The sequence below is a fragment of the Impatiens glandulifera genome, chromosome 6 (assembly GCF_907164915.1).
Source record: "Impatiens glandulifera chromosome 6, dImpGla2.1, whole genome shotgun sequence".
In the NCBI taxonomy this organism is placed as follows: domain Eukaryota; kingdom Viridiplantae; phylum Streptophyta; class Magnoliopsida; order Ericales; family Balsaminaceae; genus Impatiens; species Impatiens glandulifera.
The window spans coordinates 10,925,372-10,940,795 of record NC_061867.1 but is presented as its reverse complement, the minus strand read 5'-3'; positions in this window follow the sequence as shown (position 1 = coordinate 10,940,795).

The following is a 15,424-nucleotide window of genomic DNA, read 5'->3' as shown; positions in this document are numbered from 1 at the left end:
GTAGAAGACAAGAGAATCTAACCGGGCTCGTGTGGATTAGTTAGAGGACCAACACGTGGGACTTTTATCTCTGATTAGGTGTAAAGATTTGATAATAAATTTTGCTTTAAACCCATATCCAACAATAGAGCGGTATTGCAATTGATAAGATTAATAAATTAATTTTTAATTTGATATAGATCTTATTTAAAATTGATGATATCTTTATAGGATAAATATATGAAATTAAAATAATGTTTTTTGAAATATTAAAATATAAAATTTATTTTAAATTAAGAAATATTTATGTTTGTTTTATATAAGATATATTACTTGCATAAATTCTTTATATGTTTTAGAAATATGATCTGCATATAGTTTATTTTATTCTTCTTTTACACGATCAGTGTATTATTTTGTATTTTGTTATTTATTTTAATATTTTAATACAAAGAATAGAAGAAACATTGAAATCCATGAAGGATGCAGACCAATGAAGTTGAAATCTTTAATTTACTGTGTGGACATATATCACATGGTAAAAAACTCGTAGTTTGAAAATTTTAACCTCGATTAGCGTGTTAATTTAAAAAAAAATAAAACCTTACTTTTAAAACATGTTACTAATTTTGACAACTTTTTAAAACTCATTAAAATTAATTAATTTTGGGTTTAATTTAAATAATTCAGAGATTTATGTTAATCAATCACAATTTAATTCTTTAAAAAATCATTTAGTTTAAACATAATTAATTTGAAAGATTATTTATTTTGAAATAGAGTTTTCATTAATTTTTTTTTAAATCAATAAAAGTTGGTATACGTATACAAACGTATTGACTAGAGTTTCTTTTAGTTAGTAATTTGGTGATACTCAGGAAAGGCTTTCGTGCTTCATCCTCCGCACCCATTTTAAAAAACGGTCTCTACTTATAAAGTTGGCTTTTAAAAATCGGTTGTATAACGTTAGAGTTTTATCCGATTATTCTTCCGATCCTAGTCATAGTTCTAGGTTTGAGCTTTATTTAAAATATGAAAACAAAAAATTTTTAAAATGTTGGTACATGTTGTGAATGATAACTAGGGTGGAAATACATAAAGAATACCCGTTATTTTTAAAGGCATTAGGATTTAAAAATAAACACCAAACGAGCCTTTATCGAAATATTTTTGTGGAAATATCCCAAAAATATTTAAAACGTATTTTCTATTTTTTTGGGATTTTTAGAAAATAATTCGGAGTCCCAAAACTACAAAAATAATTTTGGATTTTAAAAAGTGAAACCAAACAGGTCTTAAGAACGAAGTCCTAGGTCCGGAGTTCATTTTTATCGGTCGAGGTCAAAAGACTCTCGGTCTGGGTCAAGGAACCTCTCGGTCGAGGTTTGGGATCTTTGGTCTAAGAACCAAAGTCCCTCGGTTGAGGTGCTAAGGACTCTTGGTACTTGCCTGATCTTACTGGTCTAGGTGTAAAATCCTATCGGTCCTAGGTTAGCATGGGTCTAAGTTTCTCAATCGAGGTGTATAAACATTTCGGTCTAGGACTAGCTCTAGGCTAGGTCCTTCGGTCCTGCGTTTTGGATTCCTCAGTCCTAAACTTGATATTCTCAGTCCCATGTTTAGAACTCTCAGGCCTAAGGTTAGGGAGTCTCGGTCCCGAGGGTAGGATTCTTGGTCCTAAAGTTAAGACTCTCGGTCCTATGGTTAAGGAGTCTTGGTCTCAAGGTTAGGACTCTCGGTCCTAGATCGGACCTCTCGGTCCTAGGTGAAAATCCTCGGTCGGATATCTCGGTCCTAACTCAAGAACATCGGTCTGAGGTTAATTTTTTTAATCCTAGGATTCAGTCCGGACCGAGGATCCTCGGTCGGATCTCTCGGTCCTCAGGAACATCAAATATTCATTTTTTTTAATTCGTTTTTTAGCTTTAATTCTTTGATCCAAGATCTTGAGTAGCTTCACAAAGATTCCATGAAAATGTTGATAATCATCTCAAGGTATCAATCGACCTGAATGATGATCAATTTGTTTAAAACAATTTGTGATCAAAATTTGAGTTTTTAATTTTAAAGTTGTTTTGAAGTGAAAGGGGATATCTAATAGCTTTCTTATATCAGACCTACTTGATTGGTACCAAAATAAGAACAATGGTAGTTCGTTTTAACCAATTCAAAAACTCAAAAATTTAATTTTATTTTGAATATTTTAATTTTTATCAAATATAATCGGGATGGATCAAACATAATCCAAACAATTGCTCAACATGTTTTCAATCATGTTGTGAAGCTTTTAGGGCTGTGGTCAAAATAATTAACCCAAGAACAGCAAATTCGTTTTTTTAAATTTTCAAATTCAAATTTGAGTTATTGTTATTTAGATCGATTGATTGGTTCTATCCTATTTAGATAGTTCCTAAATAATCATAGGAATATTACATCAATAAAACCTAATTTTGAATTCAAACTTCGACTAAAATGAGAAAAAATATTAAGAAAACTTTATGATTATACTCTTTTAATATTATTCAGTAAGAATTTAACATTAAATAAATAAGAAATTATGTTAAATGATCTCATTGTTTATATGATATTTTATTATTTTTTTATAAAATAAAAATTAAAACACCATACATATTATAATAATTAGTGACAAAAAAAATGTAATCATTATCTAGATGTAATTAATTGATCATTATCTATTGTAATTTATTTTTTCTCTAAAAATAATTGATCATTATCTGTAATAATAATTTAATAAATACATACCCATCTTTGAATAATGTGATAACTACTAATTTATAAAGTGGTCTTCAAAATTATTGTCATAATTATCAACTAATAGATTGCTATTAAGTTTATTTTTTGGATTGCTATAAGTATTTGTGGTATTTGAGGGGTATTGAAGATAAAATTTAGAGTAATAAAAAAGTGCATTTCTCTATTGTTGAATCCAAAAATATGATGAAAATAGTGACCTTATTCTTATTTCTAATACTAACGATTTTCAATAGCTCTGCTATACAGACACCACACACACCCCTTACCCTGCTGAAGCCACGTACCCTGCCCACGCCGCCTACTCCGCCGACGCCGCCAACTCCGCCTACGCCGCCAACTCCGCCTACGCCGCCAACACCGCCAACTCCGCCTACACCGCCAACTCCGCCTACTCCGCCAACTCCGCCTACTCCGCCAACTCCGCCTACTCCTCCTACACCGCCAACGCCGCCTACGCCCCACGCACCCCACGCGCCCCACGCGCCCCACGCGCCCCACGCGCCCCACGCGCCCCACGCGCCCCACGCGCCCCACGCGCCCCACGCGCCCCACGCGCCCCACGCGCCCCACGCACCCCACGCACCCCACGCACCCCACGCACCCCACGCACCCCACGCACCCCACGCACCCCACGCACCCCATGCACCCCATACTCCGTGGAGACCCCGTACCCTGCCTAAGCCACTTACCCTGCCGACGCCGCCTACTCCGCCTACGCCTCCTACGCCCCCTACGCCGCCAACTCCCCCTACGCCGCCTACACCCCCTACGCCGCCTACACCCCCTACGCCGCCTACTCCCCCTACGCCACCTACTCCCCCTACGCCGCCTACTAATGTAATGGTCCTATACTTACTCTACTTATTGTTAGAAAATTCATCAAAAAAATGTTTTAATACCAAAGATAATTATTATTTTAAATGCATTGTGGCTATTGTGCCCAATATGTTTCAATTAAAAAAACATTTTTTAGATTAATAATTTATATTTCAGTAATTTTTAAAATTTTGATAAGATGTCCTAAACTATATGATCTAATTGCAGGTTAACTAAATTTTACCAAGTGCCAAAATGGTTGTCAAACAAGCTGTGGCAAATGAAGATTTCAGACTTATTTATTTAGATATTTGGTTCAATATTTGTGCTTCTTTATTTGTAACAGAATATATGGATTGAACAAGAAAATAAAATTATTACATTGATGTGATATTGAGATTTATTATTAATCATTTTATTGTTATTATTAACTTTTTATTATTTGATTTAATATTTATCTATTAAATAATTAAAATACCTTAAAATGAAACAAAAACACAAAATAATCATAATTATATATACAATTAATTATTATTTAAGATAATTGATCATTACATCTAACATTAATTTAATTTAAAAGTTAAAAAAATATAATCCAGATGTGAAAAGAAAGTTAAATTTTATTAACTCAAAAAGTTAAGATTACATAAATAACATGCTTTGAAATTAGTGTCATAAATAATTATTATTAAGAAGTGATTTTTAATATTAATGTCTAACTACTAATAGATTGCTATATTTTTATCTACTTTGTTTTAGTTGTGTCGAATCGTTATAACGATTTAGGCGCCGTATTACCGTACACAAATATATTTTTAAATTTTGTTATAGATAGTTCAAAAAGTTAATAAGATAGTTCTAACTTATATGCATTCTTTACTATTATTTGATAAGTCAATTGCGCATTTGAGTTGTCACAACAAAACAAAAAGTTTATTTATTTTTGTTAATTCTCGAAGCGGATTTCGTGAGTCCACTCTTACAAGAGTAAAATAAGCTAAATATGCTTACACTATTATTAAATTAGTTTCATTTAGATTAATCATTGGCACCAATCCCCATTCTCTCTATTTTATTTCTTATTTGAGATTCAGGCTGCCAAGATCCATATTCCCAATCGCAGCAGTAGTGGAAATAGCAACCGTGGAGCAGCGACAATCCAACGGAAGACTATAATCATCCATTAGTTTATTTAATCAAGGTAAGTTTTTGTTATAGTTATGTTCTAGTTGTGAATCTTTTGTAATTGAGATTTTAGCTTAGAGACTTCACATTCTTCGGCCCTTAAGACAATATTTTCAATTTTCTAAGTCACACTTGCATTATGGCTCAATTTCCGTCCAACAGTACATACCTTTTTCAGCCTCGAGGATTTCGTTACAAAATTTTATCCCGAATAGATTTAAAATCCAATTTCCATTTAATTTAATGTGAAATTACTAACTTGAATAGAACAACTAATATAGATAATTTAATTAAAATTATTTTAAGAATCTTAATGTTTTTCTAGAAGACAACAATAATTAATAAGGTTAATCCACTAACTATTATAATTGAGTTATAGGTTACATACTAAAAATTGATTATTAATATATATTAGATTTCATTATTAATATTAAATAATATTATTTATTTATGAAATAAAATAATATATAATTAAAGGTATATAGCTATTGAATTAATATTTTAAGGAATATTATTTATGTAAGAAATAAATAATATATAGTTAAATTTGTTAATTATGGAATTAAGATTTAAAAAAAATATATTATTTATTTATGAAATAAAATAAAATAATATATATATATATATATATATATATATATATATATATATATATATATATATATAATAAATTAAAAGGTTAATTAAGAAATGAGTTCTGATTTTTGAATCTTCCCACCTGAAGTATTTTAAACCTATTTATATGATAGATATGTCAAGAGCTCTGTGACACATAAAGACATGTGACACATAAAGACAGGAGTATCATTACTTTATGAGATGTAATTAGTATAGAATCAATATACCAAATCATAGATCCAGTAACATATAAATTGCTTTTTGCCAACATTTAATATGTATTACAACCTTTACAAATTTTATTTTACTTTTTATATATATATTTTTTTAATTTCTTAAAACAATTGTAGGTCATGGTTCATAAACTAGGGTAGGTCTTCTAATCGGAGTGGGTCAAACAAGATAGAGGTTACTCAAGTGAGCCTTAAATTTCTTCCCCACTCTGCTCTCTCTTTCATCAAAACCCTCTGTGGGGCTTACTATCAAATCTAATTGATTCATCGATCGATCAACAAAGTAATGGCCTCAAATTTCACTGATTCTCAACTGAAATGGATGTTTCTCATCGATGATTTGAACATGGATTCAAATCTTATTGTGTGTTCGCCGCCCTCTTTTCTAATGGTTGCTGCAAAGAGGATCATAAGCTTCTTCAGGTTCTTAGTTTGTATTTTGTTATTTTTCAATCATTATGTGTGTTTCCATACGAGCATCGACCAAACACCATGTTTAGGGGAAATTAGAGAAAACATTTGATGTAGGGTTCATTTCATTTCGACTGCTACTTTTTCATTCACTTTAGGATTTTCTTTTCTAGGCGATCAAGAAATGGTCAAATCTAGTGCGTACATATAAGATATTGTCTCAAATGAGAGGAGTGAAGGATTCCAGATTTGCCTGAGATAAAACAAGAAAGAGTTGCAACACACGTGGAAAATTCTCAAGCTAAAAATTGCTTGCAGTTCCCAGTTGCTCATTGAATATATTTTCAAATAGTTGGTACCTTCTAATAGTATGAACATATTGCAGAATCTATAATGTATCTCACAAGCTAAAGATGATTGCACAACTTACAATCTTCTAGAAGTTGCTAACCTTGATAAGGTGTCCGAAACAACTACCGGAAGCCACATAATACAAACACCTCAATTGTGTGAATCTAAACAACCTAAAAGTACAAGAGAAATCAATCATATTGATTTGTGCAAGAGTTTAGCTTTGGACAATGTATTATTCAAAGCATCAAGTGTTCTTGAGATCGTACAAAATCCCTTGACACTACATCATTTCTTACAATTATATTTCACTTTTTTTTTAAATTTATATATTTGCATTAGAATATATCTTAGAAGTTGATGATGATTGCACAAGTTCCAATCTCCTAGAAATTGGTAACCATAAGAAGTTGTTGACAATATTTGATGCCATTCACAAAGAACAAACAACTCAATTGGTTGAATCTTTAGAATGTGAAAGTACAAAAACAATGGACAAGATTAAGTTGTGTAAAAGCTTAGCCCAGAACCATGCATTTATTACAAGTATCAAAGTTGGTCCTCTTAAAAGTTATATGTGTCGTGTTTTAGCCCTGCGTCGTTCTAATGTCACTGTAAAGCTTGATTCACAACACAAAATTTTTACAGGTTGATGGAAGTTCTATATATTCTCTCTGGTTTCTTTCCTTGTTGTTATTTTCATATCTTATTTTTCTTTTTGCGGTTAAATGTGAACACCTAACAAAAGTTCGTGAAAAGAGTGATGCTTATTTTTCAAGGTTTTATTTATGCCTAGTAAAACACATAGTTTTTTGTTTTTATATAATGAAGGATTATTTTTTTTTTCTAACACGTTTTGCTTCTTGAAGTAAAATTACTGAGACTGCAAAGCCCTTTGATCTTTTGAGGACTCAAAATGATTTAGAAGGTAGAAACATGCAGAGCTATCTTAGCATTAATATCATGGATTTTTTTTTCATTTAATGGTATCGACTTTTGATCCATAATTATTGTCTAATATATTTTCATAAGTTCATGTTAAAATGTCAACTTGAGCATTGTGTTATGTTATGAGCTTGTAAAAGTTGTTTTAATTTAAGACTTGGTTTCCTGCTTGATCTTAGCCTTTTGATGACTACCTTAGGGACAACATTTTTGAAAGTGTTTTCTTTGAATGCATATTTTTCTTCTAAATATTTGGTGGTGGTTTTGGTCTTTACTATTTTCTACTATTTTCTTCGGTGTTTCATATGTTATTGTCCCATTTGAAGATTGGATGGCATGAGTGGGTATATCTCTAGGAGTGGGTATATCAGCACATGGAGAAAGATGGGGTTCTAGTGGAATATACAAAAGTGATCTTATTTCTTAAGTTAGTTAGGTCTTTGGTTAATGTGTAATTTCTTTTCTCATTCTTTTTATTGAATAACTCTTTGAAAATTGGATTTTACTTAATGGGGTCCAATTAATTGACCATCTCTTTTATCTTTTTCTACATTTTATTTGTTGTACCAACATTTTTTTAGAGGATGCTCATAGTTGTGCATAGTCAAATGTCTGTTAGCATTTGTTAAGTATTTTTATTAATTTTTTATGTTCCTAGGCCACATATTTCTGACCTAGGTTAATGACTACATCTTGTTTTAATTGTGTGCCTTTTCTTTTTCACTTGAGCATCTTTAAATAATGTTACTTAGAAGTGAATTTTCAATAATTATTTGCGACTGGTGAGATTCAAACCCTGGTGACAGTCGGGAGTACTAACCACTATACTACAACACCTTATTGTTATCTTTAAAATTGTTAATATACTTGATATGACTTCACAATTATATATATATATATATAATTTAACTTAGTTTTATTATTCATTATCAAAACCATTTTATATCTAACATATTAAAATCACCGCTTATGTACATCTAGACTCTTGTCCAAATAATTCATTATTAACAAATGAGATCACTTTAAGTGTTCCGGTGAATGAAACTCTATTAAGTGAAATTAAGTTTTGAATTATTAAAAGTTTATAGATAAAAAACACCAAATGGACATAAATTATTTTATAAGTGACTATATTGTAAATTGACTGATATTGCTATGTTTCAAGGCTATAGGAACACAGAGATGTCCAATCATTTACATATATGTATATAGATATACATGTAAGACTGACCTATCTTATAACTCTTCAAAACAGATTGTGAATTTTTTAGTTAAACTATGATTAATAGATTCTTTAAACATGAGTATGTTGTTGTCGCATTTGATGATTCATATTCATTTATACTATTAAACACTTCCCGGAAAAGAAAGTTATAGAAGAAAAAGTTAAGAGTGTCAAAAGTTGAGTAGGAGTCATAGTCATACAAGAAGAGAGAAGTCATCCTGCTCTGTGTATACTATGATGCATTGAACATGAATAGTGTTTCGACCACTTGATGAGCGAGAACTGAAAATGCATTGCCATGCTCGGATGGATTATTTGAACAATTCGTTTAATTGAAAGTTCAAAATCAGTGTACAAAAACATATTTGATAATATATATGAATTTTATCATATAATCAAATAAAACATTAAGAAACAAATGTATCTTATATTGAACACTTTAGTTTAAAGACAAGGGGAAGATTGAAAGAATTATGTCCTTTAATTTAATGTGTAATAACTAAACTTGGATAGAATAATTAATGGAGATAATTTAATCCAATTATTTTAGGAGTCATAATGTTGTGCTAGAATCAACTATGATTAATATGGTTAAACATATAGTTATTATAATTGAATTCTACGATGTCAAATGTTAAGAGTTGACGAATTAGATTAAAAGAAAAGATAATATATTATGAAATAAAATAATATACGATCAAAAATTTAATTTAGGGAATGAGTTATGATTTTTAAATCTTTTCTCCTTAAATATTTTAGAGCCTATATATTCAGCCAGCAGCATCTCACCACCCTCTTCCATGGATGAAGGAGCTCTTAAGATATGGAATGCTTCAAATTACAGTATGGTTAAGTCATTTACGTCTCCAAACGTTTTGTGTGTATAATTCATTTAGGTCGACTTTTCTTCATGTTTTTCTTGTGTATTTTTCATCTAAGTCGACCGGTTACTATTGCTCGTGTCACTATTTTTCATCTATGGTTTGGTCATTCGTGTCTCCTCTAGTTTTTTTATAATTGTTTTTAAGTTTAAAAAAAAACCTTTTTAGATATGTATATTTTAAATATATAAGTGTTTTAATGTAGACTCATAACTGTGTCACAATACTTCTGAAAGTATTCACATTTTTTTAAAATACTTTATAGACAATTTTATTTTTTAATTAGGGAGAACTAGTTTTGACTATTTTCAATGTATCACTTAGATAGAGTACTTTATAGAGACCATTTAATATAAAAGAAATATTTGAATAATTTAAGATCTAAAACTTGATTTATTATTTTTTCTATTGTATCAATAAGTTGTGTTACTACTTGCCTTATCCAATGTAATAAAAGTATTGTATTAAAAATCTAATATCCAATAAAGCAGTTATACACTTTAAGTAGTTATGATTTGTGAAGTTCGTGTAAGTTTCCAACATTATAAGAAAAATTCAACAAGTAGAGTACAAATTTTTACCTATAGTCAAAATGAATGTATTGAAAAAAATATTATACAAAATTTTCAATCTAAACCTATATAAATAATATCCAAAAATTATTTTCAAAATCTCAATCCCAAAGATGACAATAGACCTTAATAATTAAGTATAATAAAATCATAATATTTATATATTTTATAAACATGAATGCAAATGTTATGCACATTTTGGTTGATAGTTTGTTTAATCAAAATTTTATAGAGTTCATATTCAATTTAAGAAAACATTTTGGGTATGAAATATATATTTTCCAATTAATTTCATAGAGTTATTCTTTGGACATTGATTTTGTAGGAACAAGTCAAGAAAAAAATTAGAAAATGGTCATCTTAATTTCAAAAGAATAATTTCTCCAAGTCAATTCATATCAAATAATATTTTACATAAATCTTCTCAAATTAGTTTAAGCATACCACTTCAATGTTATGAATTGAATGATGTTAGGAGTTTGAATATTTGAGGTTTTAGTGAAACATTTTTTTCCAGATAAATATACCAACAAATACGTTTTTAGATAAATATTTACTTGAAAGTATAACATTCGAAGACAAGAGAATCTAACCGGGCTCGTGTGGATTAGTTAGACCGTCGAAGACAAGAGAATCTAACCGGGCTCGTGTGGATTAGTTAGAGGAGCAACACGTGGGACTTTTATCTCTGATTAGGTGTAAAGATTTGATAAAAAAAATTTCTTTAAACCCATATCCAACAATAGAGCGGTATTGCAATTGATAAGATTAATAAATTAATTTTTAATTTGATGTAGATCTTATTTAAAATTGATGATATCTTTATAGGATAAATATATGAAATTAAAATAAAGTTTTTTGAAATATTAAAATATAAAATTTATTTTAAATTAAGAAATATTTATGTTTGTTTTATATAAGATATATTACTTGCATAAATTCTTTATATGTTTTAGAAATATGATCTGCATATAGTTTATTTTATTCTTCTTTTACACGATCAGTGTATTATTTTGTATTTTGTTATTTATTTTAATATTTTAATACAAAGAATAGAAGAAACATTGAAATCTATGAAGGATGCAGACCAATGAAGTTGAAATCTTTACTGTGTGGACATATATCACATGGTAAAAAACTCGTAGTTTGAAAATTTTAACCTTGATTAGCGTGTTAATTAAAAAAAAAATAAAACATTACTTTTAAAACATGTTACTAATTTTGACAACTTTTTAAAACTCATTAAAAATAATTAATTTTGGGTTTAATTTAAATAATTCAGAGATTTATGTTAATCAATCACAATTTAATTCTTTAAAAAATCATTTAGTTTAAACATAATTAATTGGAAAGATTATTTATTTTGAAATAGAGTTTTCAATAATTTTTTTTTTTTAAAATCAATAAAAGTTGGTATACGTATACAAACGTATTGACTAGAGTTTCTTTTAGTTAGTAATTTGGTGATATTCGGGAAAGGCTTTTCGTGCTTCATCCTCCGCACCCGTTTTAGAAAAGGGTCTCTACTTATAAAGTTGGCTTTTAAAAATCGGTTGTATAACGTTAGAGTTTTATCCGATTATTCTTCCGATCCTAGTCATAGTTCTAGGTTTGAGCTTCATTTAGAATATGAAAACAAAAATATTTAAAATGTTGGTACATGTTGTGAATGATAACTAGGGTGGAAATACCTAAAGAATACCCGTTATTTTTAAAGGCATCAGGATTTAAAAATAAACACCAAACGAGCCTTTATCGAAATATTTTTGTGGAAATATCCCAAAAATATTTAAAACGTATTTTCTATTTTTTTGGGATTTTTAGAAAATAATTCGGAGTCCCAAAACTATAAAAATAATTTTGGATTTTAAAAAGTGAAACCAAACAGGTCTTAAGAACGAAGTCCTAGGTCCGGAGTTCATTTTTATCGGTCGAGGTCGAAAGACCCTCGGTCTGGGTCGAGGAACCTCTCGGTCGAGGTTTGGGATCTTTTTTCTAAGAACCAAAGTCCATCGGTTGAGGTGCTAAGGACTCTTGGTACTTGCCTGATCTTACCGGTCTAGGTGTAAAATCCTATCGGTCCTAGGTTAGCATGGGTCTAAGTTTCTCAATCGAGGTGTATAAACCTTTCGGTCTAGGACTAGCTCTAGGCTAGGTCCTTCGGTCCTGGGTTTTGGATCCCTCGGTCCTAAGCTTGATATTCTCAGTCCCATGTTTAGAACTCTCAGGCCTAGGGTTAGGGAGTCTCGGTCCCGAGGGTAGGATTCTTGGTCCTAAAGTTAAGACTCTCGATCCTATGGTTAATTTTTTTAATCCTAGGATTCAGTCTGGACCGAGGATCCTCGGTCGGATCTCTCGGTCCTCAGGAACATCAAATATTCATTTTTTTAATTCGTTTTTTAGCTTTAATTCTTTGATCCAAGATCTTGAGTAGCTTCACAAAGCTTCCATGAAAATGTTGATAATCATCTCAAGGTATCAATCGACCTGGATGATGATCAATTTGTTTAAAACAATTTGTGATCAAAATTTGAGTTTTTAATTTTAAAGTTGTTTTAAAGTGAAAGGGGATATCTAATAGCTTTTCTTATATCAGACCTACTTGATTGGTACCAAAATAAGAACAATGGTAGTTCGTTTTAACCAATTCAAAAACTCAAAAATTTAATTTTATTTTGAATATTTTAATTTTTATCAAATATAATCGGGATGGATCAAACATAATCCAAACAATTGCTCAACATGTTTCCAATCATGTTGTGAAGTTTTTTGGGCTGTGGTCAACATAATTAATCCAAGAACAGCAAATTCGTTTTTTTTAAATTTTAAAATTCAAATTTGAGTTATTGTTATTTAGATCGATTGATTGGTTCTATCCTAATTAAATAGTTCCTAAATAATCATAGGAATATTACATCAATAAAACCTAATTTTGAATTCAAACTTCGGCTAAAATGAGAAAAAATATTAAGAAAACTTTATAATTATACTCTTTTAATATTATTCAGTAAGAATTTAACATTAAATAAATAAGAAATTATGTTAAATGATCTCATTATTTATATGATATTTTATTATTTTTTTATAAAATAAAAATTAAAACACCATACATATTATAATAATTAGTGAAAAAAAAAATGTAATCATTATCTAGATGTAATTAATTGATCATTATCTATATGTAATTTATTCTTTCTCTAAAAATAATTGATCATTATCTGTAATAATAATTTAATAAATACATACCCATCTTTGAATAATGTGATAACTACTAATTTATAAAGTGGTCTTCAAAATTATTGTCATAATTATCAACTAATAGATTGCTATTAAATTTATTTTTTGGATTGCTATAAGTATTTGTGGTATTTGAGGGGTATTGAAGATAAAATTTAGAGTAATAAAAAAGTGCATTTCTCTATTGTTGAATCCAAAAATATGATGAAAATAGTGACCTTATTCTTATTTCTAATACTAACGATTTTCAATAGCTCTGTAGCTATACAGACACCCCACACACCGTGGACACCCCTTACCCTGCTGAAGCCGCCTACCCTGCCCACGCCGCCTACTCCGCCGACGCCGCCAACTCCGCCTACGCCGCCAACTCCGCCTACGCCGCCAACTCCGCCAACTCCGCCTACTCCGCCAACTCCGCCAACTCCGCCTACTCCTCCTACACCGCCTACACCGCCAACGCCGCCTACGCCCCACGCACCCCACGCGCCCCACGCGCCCCACGCGCCCCACGCACCCCACGCACCCCACGCGCCCCACGCACCCCACGCCCCCCACGCCCCCCACGCTCCCCACGCACCCCACGCACCCCACGCACCCCATACTCCGTGGAGACCCCGTACCCTGCCTAAGCCACCTACCCTGCCGACGCCACCTACCCTGCCGACGCCGCCTACGCCGCCTACGCCTCCTACGCCGCCTACACCCCCTACGCCACCTACTCCCCCTACGCCGCCTACTCCCCCTACGCCGCCTACTCCCCCTACGCCGCCTACTCCCCCTACGCCGCCTACTCCCCCTACGCCGCCTACTCCCCCTACGCCGCCTACTAATGTAATGGTCCTATACTTACTCTACTTATTGTTAGAAAATTCTTCAAAAAAATGTTTTAATACCAAAGATAATTATTATTTTAAATGCATTGTGGCTATTGTGCCCAATATGTTTCAATTAAAAAAAACATTTTTTAGATTAATAATTTATATTTCAGTAATTTTTAAAATTTTGATAAGATGTCCTAAACTATATGATCTAATTGCAGGTTAACTAAATTTTACCAAGTGCCAAAATGGTTGTCAAACAAGTTGTGGCAAATGAAGATTTCAGACTTATTTATTTAGATATTTGGTTCAATATTTGTTCTTCTTTATTTGTAACAGAATATATGGATTGAACAAGAAAATAAAATTATTACATTGATGTGATATTGAGATTTATTATTAATCATTTTATTGTTATTATTAACTTTTTATTATTTGATTTAATATTTATCTATTAAATAATTAAAATACCTTAAAATGGAACAAAAAGACAAAATAATCATAATTATATATACAATTAATTATTATTTAATTTAATTTATCATTACATCTAACATTAATTTAAAAGTTAAAAAAATTTAATCCAGATGTGAAAAGAAAGTAAAATTTTATTAACTCAAAAAGTTAAGATTACATAAATAACATGCTTTGAAATTAGTGTCATAAATAATTATTATTAAGAAGTGATTTTTAATATTAATGTCTAACTACTAATATATTGCTATATTTTTATCTACTTTGTTTTAGTTGTGTCGAATCGTTACGACGATTTAGGCGCCTTATATTACCGTACACAAATATATTTTTATTGATCATTTATATTTCAGTAATATTTTTAAATTTTGTTATAGATAGTTCAAAAAGTTAATAAGATAGTTCTAACTTATATGCATTCTTTACTATTATTTGATAAGTCAATTGCGCATTTGAGTTGTCACAACAAAACAAAAAGTTTATTTATTTTTGTTAATTCTCGAAGCGGATTTCGTGAGTCCACTCTTACAAGAGTAAAATAAGCTAAATATGCTTACACTATTATTAAATTAGTTTCATTTAGATTAATCATTGGCACCAATCCCCATTCTCTCTATTTTATTTCTTATTTGAGATTCAGGCTGCCAAGATCCATATTCCCAATCGCAGCAGTAGTGGAAATAGCAACCGTGGAGCAGCGACAATCCAACGGAAGACTATAATCATCCATTAGTTTATTTAATCAAGGTAAGTTTTTGTTATAGTTATGTTCTAGTTGTGAATCTTTTGTAATTGAGATTATAGCTTAGAACATTCTTTGGCCCTTAAGACAATATTTTCAATTTTCTAAGTCACACTTGCATTATGGCTCAATTTCCGTCCAACAGTACATACCTTTTTC